This window comes from Schistocerca cancellata, chromosome 2, assembly GCF_023864275.1.
Source record: "Schistocerca cancellata isolate TAMUIC-IGC-003103 chromosome 2, iqSchCanc2.1, whole genome shotgun sequence".
NCBI classification, from domain to species: domain Eukaryota; kingdom Metazoa; phylum Arthropoda; class Insecta; order Orthoptera; family Acrididae; genus Schistocerca; species Schistocerca cancellata.
The window spans coordinates 534,477,929-534,495,025 of record NC_064627.1 but is presented as its reverse complement, the minus strand read 5'-3'; positions in this window follow the sequence as shown (position 1 = coordinate 534,495,025).

The following is a 17,097-nucleotide window of genomic DNA, read 5'->3' as shown; positions in this document are numbered from 1 at the left end:
CGATCTGGTACGGATCCCACACTGATGAGCAATACTCAAGTATAGGTCGAACGAGTGTTTTGTAAGCCACCTCCTTTGTTGATGGACTACATTTTCTAAGGACTCTCCCAATGAATCTCAACCTGGTACCCGCCTTACCAACAATTAATTTTATATGATCATTCCACTTCAAATCGTTCCGCACGCATACTCCCAGATATTTTACAGAAGTAACTGCTACCAGTGTTTGTTCCGCTATCATATAATCATACAATAAAGGACCCTTCTTTCTATGTATTCGCAATACATTACATTTGTCTATGTTAAGGGTCAGTTGCCACTCCCTGCACCAAGTGCCTATCCGCTGCAGATCTTCCTGCATTTCGCTACAATTTTCTAATGCTGCAACTTCTCTGTATACTACAGCATCATCCGCGAAAAGCCGCATGGAACTTCCGACACTATCTACTAGGTCATTTATATATATTGTGAAAAGCAATGGTCCCATAACACTCCCCTGTGGCACGCCAGAGGTTACTTTAACGTCTGTAGATGTCTCCATTGAGAACAACATGCTGTGTTCTGTTTGCTAAAAACTCTTCAATCCAGCCACACAGCTGGTCTGATATTCCGTAGGCTCTTACTTTGTTTATCAGGCGACAGTGCGGAACTGTATCGAACGCCTTCCGGAAGTCAAGGAAAATGGCATCTACCTGGGAGCCTGTATCTAATATTTTCTGGGTCTCATGAACAAATAAAGCGAGTTGGGTTTCACACGATCGCTGTTTCCGGAATCCATGTTGATTCCTACATAGTAGATTCTGAGTTTCCAAAAACGACATGATACTCGAGCAAAAGACATGTTCTAAAATTCTACAACAGATCGACGTCAGAGAGATAGGTCTATAGTTTTGCGCAACTTGGAGGTAATGGAACAGCTCAGGCAGTAATTTTGGTTGGTTGGTCGGTTGGTTTGAGGATTAAAGGGACCAAACTGCAGAGGTCATCGGTCCTTGTTTCATAAACACACACAGCACAGTGAAACCATCCACCATTCAGGCGAAGCACTAAAATTATAATTCCGGGGGAAGAAAAGCCCCATGGTCAATGGTAAGACAACACGGAAAACGGAGCACAGCAACAAAAACAACATAGAGAAGAAAGGCAGAAGGAATTAAAACTGCACAGCAGAGGACTGTGGCTGGCTGATCACGAAAATAATAGGATGAGCCAGCCACTGTGCAACACGTTAAAACCTCCAGCCTAAAAGATTAGGGTGGAGTCGAATTACAACACAAAACAAAGTAAAACATACAGCACAAAAGAGGGTGACGCAATAAAATTAGAGGGACCTATAAAAGCCACTTGCTCGAAGAAAACCTAAAACACGATCTGCCATAGAGACATCGTCAGCTAAAAGACACTATAAAACACCCAGGAGGTTAAGAGTTCGCCTGAGGGCGGTTAAAAGAGGACATACCAACAATATATGGGCCACCGTCATATTCGCACCACAGCGACAATGAGGGGGGTCCTCTCGACGCAGCAGATGACCATGCGTCAGCCAAGAGTGACCAATGCGGAGCCTACAGAGAATAACAGAATCCCTGCGAGAGGCCCGCATGGAGGAACCCCTCACGGTCGTGGTCTCCTTTACACGCCACAACTTGTTGGGTACAGACAGAGTGCGCCATTCGTCTGCCCACATCCCAAAGACCCGACGGCGTAACACCGATCGGAGATCAGTTGCCGGGAGGCCGATCTCCAACGGCAGTGTTGCGGGTGGCTTCTTTAGCTAACTTGTCGGCGTGTTCGTTTCCCGCTATCCCAACGTGTCCCGGGGTCTATATGAACACCACTGAACGACCACGCTGTGCAAGAGCATGAACGGACTCCTTGATGGAAACAACAATGGGATGGCGTGGGTAGCACTGGTCAAGAGCCTGTAGACTACTGAGAGAGTCGCTGCAAATGACAAAAGACTCGCCAGTGCTGGTACGAATCCGCTCAAGGGCACTAAAAATGGCTGTTAGCTCTGCGGTGTAAACACTACAGCCGTCCGCATGAGCATAAGCGTACCCCACACTGCCATCACTCATCGAGCCATCTGTATAGATAGCCTCCGAGTCGCGGGATGCATCGAGGAGAGCAAGAAATTGGCGGCGCAAGACTGCAGGAGGAACTGAATCCTTTTGCCATTGTGAGAGTTCCAGCCGAAGCTGCGGCCGACGAGTACACCAAGGTGGTGTATGTGGGTGGACCTGAAAAGGATATGGAAGAGGCAAAGACTCGAGGTCACTAAGGAGTGACCGAACACGGATCCCAATGGTCTGGCCTGATCGAGGCCGCCGGTGTGGGGTATGCACTGCCGCAGTAGCGAAAAGGATACGGTAGTTAGAGTGACGGGGAGAACAACGGACGTGGGCAGCATAGTTGGCTAACAACCGTTGACGCCGAATACGAAGCGGAGGAACCCCAGCCTCAGCAAGGAGGCTATTAACAGGGCTGGTGCGGAATGCTCCTGTCGCCTGTCGAACCCCACAGTGGTGAACGGGGTCCAGCAGTTGCAACGCCGAGGGCGACGCTGAGCCATACGCTACACTCCCATAATCAAGCCGGGACAGCACAAGGGCTTTGTAGAGCTGCAGCAGCGTATTACGATCTGCACCCGAAGTTGTGTTGCTGAGGCAGCGAAGTGCATTCAGATGCTGCCAGCACTGACGCTTGAGTTGACGAATATGTGGAAGCCAAGTAAGCCAGGCATCGAACAGCAATCCCAGAAAACGGTAAGTGTCAACAACCCTGAGCATGGCATCCTGAAGATAGAGCTCAGGGTGGGGATGGACAGTTCGACGCCGACAACAGTGCATAACACAAGTCTTCGCAGGAGAAAACTGAAACCCATGGGCTAGGGCCCACCCCTGCGCCTTGCGTATGGCTCCCTGCAACCTACGTTCTGCAACACTAATGGTGGAAGAGCTGAAAAAGATGCAGAAATCGTCAGCATATAACGTGGGTGAGACAGACGACCCTACTGCTGCTGCAAGGCCATTAAATGCCACAAGGAAAAGGGGCACGCTCAATACAGAGCCCTGTGGAACGCCGTTCTCCTGGATATGAAGCGAACTATGGGATGTGCCAATTAAACCGCGGAATGTCTGAACAGATAAAAAATTCTGAATAAAAATGGGGAGAGAGCCCCGGAGACCCCACCCATGCAACGTGGCGAGAATATGGTGCCGCCACATCGTGTCATATGTTCTGGAGAGGTCGAAAAAGACGGAGACGAGGTGTTGGCGCCTGGAAAAAGCAGTGCGGATTGCAGACTCAAGGAAGACCAAAGCATCGGCGGTGGAACGGCCCTGACGGAAGCCACTCTGGCACTGAGCCAGAAGACCCCGAGACTCGAGCAGCCAACACAGCCGTCGACTCATCATACGTTCCAATAGCTTGCACAGAGTATTTGTGAAGCTGATGGGCCGATAGCTATCCACATTAAGCGGGTCCTTACCAGGCTTCAGCACCGGAATGACGGTACTCTCCCGCCACTGCGACGGAAAGACACCATCGCTCCCTATGCGGTTGAAGATGGCCCAGTTGATGGTAAGCCCTGCGACACCTGTAGAGTGCTGCAATCCAAAGATGCGCCGAATCTTCATCCACACCTGGGAGGGTGAAGTACGGGAACCAATGGTGGAAACGTACCTCTCCTGTTTCCGCCTTTTGATGAGCCGCCGTGCCTGAGCACGGAGACGTTTGAAAAAAATTAGGTTCTCCAAAGACGGGTGCCGCTTATGTCGCTGAAGAGACCGCCGACGTTCTTTAATGGCGTCAGCGACCTCTGGAGACCACCAAGGCACTGACTTTCGCCGGGGGCACCCTAATGAACGGGGAATGGTACGTTCCGCAGCGGAAGCAATCGCTGCAGTCAGTGTCTCAACCGCCACATCGATGGTACCGTGGGGGAGAGAGTCAACAGTGGCAGCAGAGGAGAACGTTTCCCAGTTTGCCTTGCTAAATGCCCATCGAGGCAAGCGTTCATGGGAGCGACGCTGGGGTAGTAAAAGGAAGATGGGGAAAATGGTCACTCCCACACAAGTCGTCATGGACTCTCCAGTGGACCGATGGTACAAGCCCTGGGCTGCACAACAACAGATCTATGGCCGAATACGTGCCATGCGCCGCACTGAAATGTGTGGCGGCGCCAGTGTTTAAGAGGCAGAGGTCGAGTTGGGAGATGAGATTCTCGACATCTCTGCCTCGGCCAGTAACCTTCGTTCCACCCCACAGGGGATTATGGGCGTTAAAATCCCCCAGGAAAAGAAAAGGCGTGGGAAGTTGGGTGACAAGGGCAGCCAATTCGGTCAGGGAGACTGTACCACATGGAGGGAGATAGACACTGCAGACGGCTATGTCCTGGGTAGTCCTTACGCGGACAGCCACAGCTTCCTATGACGTTTGAAGGGGCACAGGAGTACTATATACAGAGGTAAGGACATACACGCAGCCTCCACCTGACACACAATTCTAAGTGCTACGGTTGCAGTAATAATCCCTGTATCCACGGAGGACAGGTGTCCGCATTGCCGGGAACCAGGTTTCCTGGAGGGCAATGTATAAAGCAGGTGTCATGCTTAGAAGCTGACGTAGCTCAGGTAGATGGCTAAAATAACCGCCACAGTTCCACTGGAGGATGGTATTTTCCATGTCGGTGAAAGGCGTGACGGGACTGGGAAGGCAGATTACGCCACTGGGTCAACTGCTGGCTCCAATGGAGTACCCATGCAAATGCTATCCATCGTGTCCAAGGGTCCGGCGAGAGCGAGGTCCTCAGCGGACGCCAGAAGCTCCACCTCGTCCTCGGAAGCAGAGCTTGTAAGAGGCGGTGGGACGGGTGCCACCGCAATATCGTTGGTCTTGGGGACTTTCTTCTTTTTCTGCTTGTCGCGCTGTGCCTTCGGTGGGTCAGGCTTCATGGGCTTCACTGGGTCAGTCTCAGGGACAGACGATGACCGGGAGGCCCTACGACCAGAGACTGGTGGTTGTTTCAGCCACTTTCGTGTGTCCGCTTTTCAACTGGTTGGAACTTGCAAAGGGAGGTCCCCAAGGGATCCCTTCCTGGCGAGAGTAGCCGAAGAAGTCTTGTGCTTCTCCAGCTGGGAAGGGGGAGCTGATATCCCAGTGGTTGGGAGGGTGCTGCTCCTGAAGAAGATGGAGCAGGAGCAACAGGGAGTTAAGAGCCCCCCCACAACCAAGGGAGCCGGTGAATTCTCACAGAGCTGAGAGTGAACTGTAGGTGACGACACTGTAGAGGTTCGAACCGGCGTTGCGGCAGCGGCATATGTAGACGTCATAGGCACAGGCACAGGATGTAGCCGCTCATATTTCCGCCATGCCTCTGTGCAGGTCAGGCGGTCCAGGGTCTTATATTCCATTATCTTCCTTTCCTTCTGGAAGATCCGACAGTCCAGTGATCAGGGTGAATGGTGTTCTCCGCAGTTAACGCAGATGGGAGGCGGAGCACATTGAGTATTGGGATGCGAAGGACGTCCACAATCTCGACATGTGATGCCGGAAGTACAGCGAGATGACATGTGCCCGAACTTCCAGCATTTAGAACACCGCATCGGAGGAGGGATATATGGCTTCACATCACAACGGTAAACCAACACCTTGACCTTTTCGGGTAAAACATCACCTTCGAAAGCCAAGATGAAGGCACCGATGGCTACCTGATTATCCCTCGGACCCTGATGGACGCGCCGGACGAAGTGAACACTTCGTCGTTCGAGGTTGGCGCGTAATTCATCGTCGGACTGCAGAAGAAGATCCCTGTGGAATATAATACCCTGGACCATGTTGAGACTCTTATGCGGCGTAATGCTAACTGAAGCATCCCCCTACTTGTCACAATTGAGCAACATCCGTGACTGGGCAGAGGATGCCGTTTTGATGAGCACAGAACCAGAGCGCATTTTGGACAAGCCCTCCAACTCCCCGAATTTGTCCTCTAAGTGCTCCACAAAAAACTGGGGTTTGGTCGACATAAACGATTCTCCATTAACCCGTGTACACACGAGGTACCAGGGTGAATTGTCTCCACTGCCTTCTTTAGCAAGACGTTCCTCCCATGGAGTAGCCAGGGAAGGAAATGATCTTTGATCAAATTTCTTTCCATTGAGGTTAGACCTCGATCGCTTAGAGACTGCTGGTGGAGGCCCACCAGCGAGAGATGATGTACCACGCTTCATTGCGGGTCATCCGCCCAGATGCCACCTACTCCGACCAAGGGCCCTCCCCACGGGCACCACCCAGCCGCAGCAATAGCCACCTGGCAGGATGGCCATTGCCGGGAGTCCTGATGCCCCAGGGAGATGGGCATCTACTCCTTGGCATACGTGGGGAGTTAACGGCGCAGGCATCAGTAGAGCGATCCCTGTGTTGTCAGGGGGCTACAACCAACAGGATACATGGCGGCCCCACCATAACGGACTGGCCACTGTGCTGGATTTTAGGTGCAAAAATGTCCAAGGTCGTCGTCGCAGTTAAGAGCAACACTGTAGAGTGCAGCGTGGGAATCGCACCCAGGGACGTATCCTCGCCCAAGAGATGGAAAACGAGCGGGACACCATTGCAACGACGAAAAACCCAGCTAAAGGTCTCAATGCACGACGGATACAGTGCACCATGTAAGGCGCCCTTCCCTAATTGGCTCGCTCTTCGGAATAATTTAGAAAGATGGAGGTCAAACCCGAGAGGGGACCATCACATAAAGCCAAAACATTTGGGACTCCTTTTAGTCGCCTCTTACGACAGGCAGGGATACTGGGGGCCTATTCTAACCCCCGAACCCGCAGGGGGGTTTGGAATGGTCCCCTAGAGTTAATGCATACCAGACACGACCAGGAACCATCGAACCGTCGGTGTAAACAATGCCAGAGCCCTGATACGTGGCCAGGATAGAATAAAAGCGGCGGCGGAAGGCCTCTGGAGGGACTGAGTCCTTCAGGCCCTGTGCCAAGTCGAGCCGAAGGCAAGGGCGAGGAACACACCATGGGGGTGTACGCAAAGGGGCCCGGAGAGGAACTGGAACAGTGAAACCCCTAATCCCGGAGAGAAGCTCTTTGACGCGTACGGCGATCGGACAACCCGACCGACGCTCTGGCAGATGGACGACTGACTGCGGGAACAGGACACGGTAATTTGGATGCCCGGGCAAACTAAAAACATGGGCAGAATAAGCGGCCAGTAATTGTTGGCGTCGTAACCGCAGTGGAGGGACACCTGCCTCCACCTGTATGCTGTCCACAGGGCTAGTTCGAAAAGCACCAGTGGCAAGGCGTATCCCGCTATGGAGAATTGGGTCCAGCACACGCAACGCAGAGGGGGATGCTGAGCCATAGGCTAGGCTCCCATTGTCCAGGCGAGACTGGATTAACGCCTGGTAGAGCCGCAACAGGGTAGATCGGTCGGCGCCCCAGCGGGTGTGGCTCAAACATCGCAGAGCATTGAGATGCCGCCAACACGCCTGTTTGAGCTGCCGGATATGAGGCAGCCAAGTCAACTGGGCATCGAAAACCACCCCCAAAAACCTGTGTGATTCTACCACTCTAAGGAGGTCGCCGGCTAGATAAAGCCGCGGCTCCGGGTGGACAGTGCGTCGCCGGCAGAAATGCATAACGCAGGTCTTGGCTGCCGAAAATTGGAACCCATGAGCTACAGCCCAAGACTGCACCTTGCGGATAGCACCCTGTAGCTGACGTTCAACAGCTGCAATGCCAGTAGAGCTGTAATAAAGGCAGAAATCGTCGGCATACAGGGAAGCAGAGACAGAATGTCCCACAGCCGCAGCGAACCCGTTAAGGGGAATTAAATACAGGCAGGCACTTAAAACAGAACCCTGTGGCACACCGTTCTCCTGAACGTGGGTGGAACTATATGAGGCTGCGACTTGCACGCGGAAGGTACGATACGAAGGAAAATTTCTGATAAAGGTCGGCAGAGGGGCCCGAATACCCCACCCATGAAGCGTAGAAAGGATGTGATGACGCCATGTCGTATCGTACGCTTTCCGCATGTCGAAAAGACAGCGACCAGGTGCTGACGGCGGGCAAAGGCAGTATGGATGGCCGACTCCAGGCTCACCAGATTGTCGAAGGCGGAGCGGCCCCTCCGGAACCCACCCTGAGACAGAGCCAGAAGGCCCCGAGACTCCAGTACCCAATTCAAGCGCCGGCTCACCATGCGTTCGAGAAGCTTACAAAGAACGTTGGTGAGGCTAATGGGGCGGTAGCTGTCCACCTCCAAAGGGCTCTTGCCCGGTTTGAAAATGGGAATGACAATGCTTTCGCGCCATTGCGACGGAAACTCACCCTCGACCCAAATACGGTTGTAAAGGTCGAGGAGGCGTCGCTTGCAGTCCACTGAAAGGTGTTTCAGCATCTGACAATGGATGCGATCGGGCCCGGGAGCGGTATCAGGGCAAGCGGCAAGGGCACTGTGAAATTCTGTGAAATTCCCACTCACTGAATGGAGCATTGTAGCAATAGAAGTGTGGGTGCGAAAAGAAAGACTCCGACGTTCCATTCGCTCTTTAATGGAGCGGAAGGCCTGAGAGTATTTCGCAGATGCAGAACTCATAGCAAAATGCTCTGCCAAGCGGCTTGCAATGACGTCAGAGTCTGTACGAACTGCTCCATTCAGTGAGAGTGCAGGGACGCTGGCAGGGGTCCGATAGCCGTAGACGCGTCGAATCTTGGCCCAGACCTGCGATGGAGTGACATGGAGGCCAATGGTGGACACATACCGCTCCCAGCACTCCTTCTTGCCTTGGCGGATAAGGAGGCGGGCCCGCACACGCAGCCGTTTGAAGGCGATAAGGTGGTCTATGGAGGGATGTCGCTTGTGACGCTGGAGCGCCCGCCGGCGATCTTTAATCGCTTCAGCGATCTCAGGCGACCACCAAGGCACAGCCCTCCGCCGAGGGGACCCAGAAGAAAGGGGAATGGCAGATTCGGCGGCAGTAACGATGCCAGTGGTGACCGATTGAACCACCGCATCAAGTCATCACGAGAGAGAGGCTCAATAGCGGCAGTGGAGGAAAACAATTCCCAGTCAGCCTTATTCATAGCCCATCTGCTGGGGCGCCCAGAAGAGTGGCGCCGTGGCAGTACAGAAAGATTGGAAAATGGTCACTACCACACAGGTCGTCATGCACACCCCATTGGACAGACGGTAAGAGGCTAGGGCTACAGAGCGATAGGTCAATGGCGGAGTATGTGCCATGCGCCACACTGAAGTGTGTGGAGGCACCGTCATTTAAGATCGAGAAATCGAGCTGCGTCAATAAATCCTCAATAGCGGCGCCTCGACCTGTTGCCACTGACCCCACCCCACAGAGGGTTATGGGCGTTAAAGTCGCCCAGTAACAAGAAAGGTGACGGCAATTGGGCTATCAGCGCAGCCACGACATGCTGCGCGACATCATCCTCCGGTGAAAGGTAAAGACTGCAGACAGTAACAGCCTGTGGCGTCCACACCCGAACAGCGACAGCCTCTAAAGTTGTATGTAGAGGGACAGACTCGCTGTGGAGACAGTTAAGGACATAGATGCAGACGCCACCAGACACCCTTTCATAAGCTACCCGGTTTTTATAATAACCCCGATAGCCACGGAGGGCGGGGGTACGCTTTGCTGGAAACCAAGTTTCCTGAAGAGCTATGGAGAAGAAAGGGTGAAGGCTGATAACCGGTCGGAGCTCAGCGAGATGGTGGAAGAAACCGCTGCAGTTCCACTGGAGGATGGTGTTGTCCATGGCTGGGAAAGGCGTGACGGGACGGGGAAGGCAGATTACGCCTCTGGGTCACCTGCTGCCTCCGATTGAGCACCTGTGCTAGTGCTTTCCATGGCGTCGGATGGACCGGCGAGATCGATGTCCTGAGCGGACGCCACGATCTGCACCTCATCCTCAGACACAGAGTTTGAAGGGTGCGGTGGGACAGGTGCCACCACAATGTTAGGATGCTTGGGAGCCTTTTTGATCAACTGCTTTGCACGCTGTGCCTTTGGAGTGTCTGGCTGGGAGGCCCCACTGGGTCTGTCTCAGGGACTGACGACGAGCGGGAAGCCCTATGACCAGCGACTGGTTGTTGTTTCATAAATTTGCGGGTGTCCGCTAGGGCACTGGGCAAAGCCTGGGAAGGGAGGGCCCCAAGGGACCCCTTTCTAGCTAGAGTAGCCGAAGAAGCCTCACGCTTCTCTGGCTGGGAAGGGGGGATGAATGTCCCCGATGGTTGGGGTGGTGTTGCTCCTGGAGTAGATGGAGCAACAGAGGGGGAAGTGCCCCCCACATCCAAGGGGGCCGGTTCATCCTGACATAGCTGAGAGGCAACAGTATGTGACGACATGGGAGAGGATCGGACCGCTGTTGCAGCAGCGGCATAGGTGGATATCATGGCACAGGATGTAGCCGCTCATATTTCTGCTTTGCCTCGGTGTAGGTCAGGCGGTCCAGAGTCTTATATTCCATTATCTTCCTTTCCTTCTGGAAGATCCCACAGTCCGCTGAGCAGGGGGAATGGTGTTCTCCGCAGTTAACACATATAGGAGGCGGGGCACATGGACTATCGGGATGGGTAGGACGACCACAATCCCGACAGGTGATGCTGGAAGTACAGCGAGATGACATGTGACCGAACTTCCAGCATTTAAAACACCGCATCGGAGGAGGGATATATGGCTTCACATCACAACAGTAAACTGTCACCTTAAACTTTTCGGGTAAGACATCACCCTCGAAGGCCAAGATGAAGGCACTGGTGGCTACCTGATTATCTCTCGGACCCCGATGGTCGCGCCAGACGAAGTGAACACATCGTCGTTCGAGGTTGGCGCGTAAATCATCGTCGGACTGCAGAAGACGATTCCTGTGAAATATAATACCCTGGACCATGTTGAGACTTATGCGGCGTGATGGTAACAGAAACATCCCCCAACTTGTCACAATTGAGCAACCTCCCTGACTGGGTAGAGGATGCTGTTTGGATGAGTACGGAATAAGAGCGCATTTTGGACAAGCCCTCCATCTCCCCGAACTTGTCCTCTAAATGCTCCACAAAAAACTGGGGCTTGGTTGACATAAACGATTCCCCATCAACTCTCGTACACACAAGGAACTGGGGTGAATGTTCTCCACTGCCTTCTTTTGCCGTACGTTCCTCCCATGGAGTAGCCAGGGAGGGAAATGATCGTGGTTCGCATTTCCTGCCGTTGAGGTTAGACCTCGATCGCTTAGAGACTGCTGGTGGAGACCCACCAGCGAGAGAAGATGTACCACGCTTCATTGCGGGTCATCCGCCCAGATGCCACCTACTCCGACCAAGGGCCCTCCCCACGGGCGCCACCCAGCTACAGCAATAGCCACCTGGCAGGATGGCCATTGCCGGGAGTCCCGATGCCCCAGGGAGATGGGCATCTACTCCTTGGCATACGTGGGGAGTTAACGGCGCAGGCATCAGTAGAGCGATCCCTGTGTTGTCAGGGGGCTACAACCAACAGGGTACATGGCGGCCCCACCATAATGGACTGGCTACCGTGGTGGATCTTAGGTGCAAAAATGTCCAAGGTCGTCGTCGCAGTTAAAAGAAACACTGCAGAGTGCAGTGTGGTAATCGCACCCAGTGACGTATCCTCGCCCAAGAGATGGAAAACGAACGGGACACCATTGCAACGACGAAAAGGCCGGCTAAAGGTCTCAATGCACGACGGATACAGTGCACCATGTAAGGCGCCCTTCCCCAATTGGCTCGCTCTTCGGAATAATTTAGAAAGATGGAGGTCAAACCCGAGAGGGGCCATCACATATGGCCGAAACATGTGAGACTCCTTTTAGTCGCCTCTTAGGACAGGCAGGAATACCGCTGGCCTATTCTAACCCCTGAACCCCCAGGGGGTTCAGAATTCTGTAATGTGCTTTAAATAAATTAGTGAAGGTGGTAGGTGTTTAATTAATTTTTAATTCTGCACACACTTAAAGGAAATAGTAGCACTAAGCGCGCAGATATCTACGAGACGTCAGATCCACATATGAGGTGCCAGTGGAAAGTTACTTCTGTGAGTGCGCTCATATCTGATTCTATACTTACTGCCAGTCATGTTGTCAGTGTTGGACAGTCAGTTGCCTTACTGAGTTTACCTCTGATTTCGCTTCATCAATGCTTAATGCAATTTGTCAATGCTGTGCTACCTGCACTCCCTTTCTTAGCGACAGGACTGATGACGAGAGAAATTAAACAGTATCTTTGTTAGTGGTAAGTAATGCAACATTTTATCTTCAATTGTATTCCCATACTAGCCTCAGGGTTAATGATATGGGACATTAAAGCAAATATTCAACGTGTATGAGCTATGAAATATTTAACTACAATGTACAAAACTTGGCAATTGGTATGTCTGCTCCCTCTCTGTGCAAACACAATCTTAATATCTAAAATACTTTTTCTTGCACATTTTGAAACCTAAAGTCCTAAGACTTGTGATGTTATTTATAATTGTAGCTTATTGTGCCCACTTCTATGCAATTTTTCAAAAAATCACTCTCGCTTCCTTACCACAGCTAAGACAATCTCTGAAATTATTTCTGGGAGCCAGGGGATAATGTAAGATTTTCATATGTTTTCTGCCATTATAATTAATTCACCTTTACTGTACTGAGAGAAAGATGAATGAGCGCACTACACGAATAGTGAATAATATCCTTGTTGGATGTAATCTGTGGTGCGTTTTATTGTGAGACAGTTGTGCACCACTGCAGCGTTCTTACTTGACACGTGGTTGTGAGCAGTTGAGTTTTTAGAGAAGGAGATTTAATATTTGTGAATCTGCGAGAAATTATCTGGTGTACTTTATTATGGAGATAAAAAATTCTTGGTGAGCTTATGTTACTGATGGAGAAGACCTTTGGAAGAATTTTTAAGATAATCAGCGCATGCCCAAGAATGAGATTCTGTTGGTCAGAACCAGGAAATCTTTGTCCCTCATAACTTTTAACATTCATTATTAGCGTTAATTTGATCTCTGTTTTCACTATGTCACAAATAACACAACTGGTTGGAATGTTTGCAGTTTTTGTATTGAGATAATTTCGTAATTTTTATGGTCTCCTTATGTGGTACAGTTTTTTCGACAACTGGAGTTAAATTTTTCAAGAACGTCTTTCTTTAAAGTGAAACCCTCCTCCATCATTCTTAGTAAAGTTCTGAATATTTTGGCCAAGGATGGTTTTTGGAAATAAAAGAAAATGTTGTGGGTAGTTTAATTTTTTCTTTAGCTGCTGCGTCTTCGGAGTTATATTTTCTTTAGAGAATGTCGGTACACCAGACATAAAACAAGTTGAGCATGGGGTACGTTACTTTTATTTCAGGGCAGATCTCACTTTACATTCTTATACGGATATGGATCGTAGTCAAAATTATCGGATGTTGTGTTACGCAAGCAGATTAATATACAGTGCACTGTGTAGGAAATCTCAAACAGTCATTTTTCTTCTGAGAAGAGCAGTGTATTATTTTTGTGGACATTTCAAGTCAGGTCTTCAACAATTCAAATCTCTTCATGTCACACAACTTCCACAATATACTTCAGTATTGAGACTGAGTTAAAGAGTTTCCACTGAGGAGACAATCATTTGCGTTTGGCTTTTAATTAAATTAGTTTTCATTATTTCAAATTCAGTAGTGGACTAAGTGTAAAGTTTTGTTTCACGACATTCTTCGCCTGTGTGACACACTGCCAACCAACAGTTAGTATTGCTCAGCTGTTTAGTACGATATGCAAAGCACACGTTGCTCGAGGAGAAAGTTTTTTGAAAAAAGAATTTTCAGTATTTTCATTTATAAATAATTTTTACAGAAAGCGCGCAACACTGCGCTAAGATTGGCACGATTACTGCACTCTGTGATTGGTTGGAGATGGAGAGGAGGGGAGGGGAGGGGAGTGGTCGCTTATAGGATTATACGAGTGAAGTCTTCACTGGACCCTATTGATGGAGACATATACGACGCAAAAAATTGTTCAAAATCCTCACTGTGTTCCTGCTCCATTGTAATAACCCCAGCAAATAAGTAGAGTGATTACTTTTCTTGCTAGCAACAAAACCGGCAGACGGTAATTCCCATCACATCCTAAAGAAGGCGGCCTGAGTGGCCGTGCGGTTCTAGGCGCTACATTCTGGAACCGAGCGACCGCTACAGTCACAGGTTCGAATCCTGCCTCGGGCATGGATGTGTATGATGTCCTTAGGTTAGTTAGGTTTAATTAGTCCTAAGTTCTAGGCGACTGATGGCGTCAGAAGTTAAGTCGCGTATTGCTCAGAGCTATTTGAACCATTTTTGAACCTAAAGAATATCTCTTGAGAGGAATTTGGTGATGGGGAGACTGCTGATCGAAATTTGAATTGTTGAAGATAAGAATGTCTGTTGAAATGAATGACTTAGTACCACATGGGAAATTGCCTATCAAAACATTCAGTCAGTTCAAGAAATTATTGTGTAGATTTCGCAGTTTTCACAGCGCACCCTTGGGCTCGAGAACAGGTAAAGAGAGATCGTATCCGATTACAAAGAAGAATATGAAGTACAGGCAGAGTTCTAGAAGAGATACTACAAATCCGTCACAGTAGATCTATATTTCTGGAAGTCTCGCTTTATTTGTTGTATCTGGAAGGCTAGTGGGTGCATGTACGTCTTATATGAATGAGAGTCGTCCGGCGTTTATGTGTCTTGCCAACGCACTTCAGATGAGATACATGCAGCTGTATGTTGGCCTCGACTAGTACCCTGTTCCAACTTGCTTGACGAACATTACACTCAATCACGTGCACACTGTACTTAACTGCCTAGTAGGAACCTTCACCATTGGACGAGAATGGCATTATGTCTGTCCCATCCTTGTTTCAGGAAGCTCTCTGATTAGCGGTTTCATTTTTTCAGTCACTTTCCAAGGCAGTAACTAGAAGGGGCGAGGTAGGAAAGGGAGAGAGGAAGGAGGTAATAGGGGAGAAGAAGGAAGAGGGGAGGAGATTTGAGGGGAATTTCATGGTCAAATTTGGTCCAGAATGCCTATTGCATCACTGTTTCATGGCGGTTTCTCACTGGAATACTTTTATCACGTCCGCCGCTCGTGGTCTCGTGGTAGCGTTCTCGCTTCCCGAGCACGGGGTCCCGGGTTCGATTCCCGGCGGGGTCAGGGATTTTCACCTGCCTCGAGATGACTGGGTGTTTGTGTTGTCCTCATCATTTCATCATCATCCAGGAAAGTTGCGAAATTGGACTGAGCAAAGGTTGGGAAATTGTACGGGCGCTGATAACCACGCAGTTGAGCGCCCCACAAACCAAACATCATCATCACTTTTATCACTATTTGAAACGATCTCCTGAAAAAAATAGAATTTTTTAACGTTTCGCTTATTTCTCCTGAATAGTGATATTGTCGATAGAGACAAAAGCCACGAAATCGGTTACTTTCCAAATGGATATTTAGCAAGATTTGCATGTGCAGCAGATAATGTGTCTGGAAGGATCACAGCCCCCTCCTGCTTACAAAAATGACACTTTATCCGATGCACAGTGTTACAGACTAATATCGCCAACGCCTCAAAAATTATGAGGTTCCCAAAGGAAAATAAGCTTCCAGCAACAATCAGTGCGGATTCAGAAAAAAAGCACTCGCATGAAACACAGCTTACTTTATTCGTAAGAGTCAATTTGTAAACAGCAGATGCAGATGAACAGATAGATTGCATCTTCAGAGGCGTCTGGCATTGCACCATTTGTCAACTACTGACACTATCATACGGAGAATATGCGCAAATTTGTGACTTGGTTGAGGATTATTTGACTGATAACACCCATTAAAGTACACTGGGCGGCGAGTGTTGCGATGAAATTAAAGTAACAACGGTCGTGTCCCAAGAAATGGCAGTAGGATCTCTAATGTTTTCAATATAAATATATTTACATGTATGTTCAGACGCGCTATAACATTGTTCGCTGACGATGCAGTAGTGTGTGTCATCGTTAGGTTGTCATAAAGAATTATAGATAAACTTGGACAACAGTTCGTAAGTGTAGCGAATGGCAAATCTCATTAACTGTGTGTAAATGTAAGATAATGGGCACAACAAAGAGGAAGAACGGTGTAGTATCCGAATACCAGAATAGTGCCGAACATCGAGTAAGCAATGTGAGGTAATACTAAGCAGAGGTATTGAATGAGGGGATAACGGGAAATCGGTATTAGGGAATGTAATAAAAGACTAAGATTTGAAAGGCGGGTTTTGGGAAAGTGCAGATGACGCTGTCGTTTATCGACTAATGAAGTCATCAGAAGATCGAAACAAACTGAAAAACGATTTAGAACAAATATCGGAATGTTGCGAAAAGTGGCAGTTGACCTTAAATAACGAAAAGTGTGAGGTCATCCACGTGAGTGCTAAAAGGAACGTGTTAAACTTCAGTTACACGATAAATTAGTGTATTCTAAAAGCCGTAAATTCAACTAAATACCTAGGTATTACAATTATGAACAATTTAAATTGGAAAGAACACACAGAAAATGTTGTAGGAAAGGCTAATCAAAGATTGCGTTTCATTGGTAGGACACTTAGAAAATGTAATAGACCTACTAAGGAGACTGCCTACATTACGCTTGGCCATCCACTTTTAGAATACTGTTGCGCAGTGTGGGATCCTTACCAGATATTACTGACTGAGTACATCTAAACAATTCAAAGAAAGGCAGCACGTTTTGAATTATCGCGAAATATGGGAGAGAGAGTCACAGAAATGATACAGAATTTGGGATGGACATCATTAAAAGAAGGCGTTTTCGGTTGTGACCGAAACTTCTCACGAAATTCCAATCTCCAACTTTCTCCTCCGACTGCGAAATTATTTTATTGACACCGACTTGCATAGGGAGGAACGATCACCACGATAAAATAAGGGAAATCAGAGCTCGTACGGAAAGATGTCGGCAAGACTCAGCGGAGCAGCGCCTCTGAGGAAGTCCAGCGCAGTCCTGGACGAAACTTAAGGAGCAGAAAAGTTCTTGGACCACGA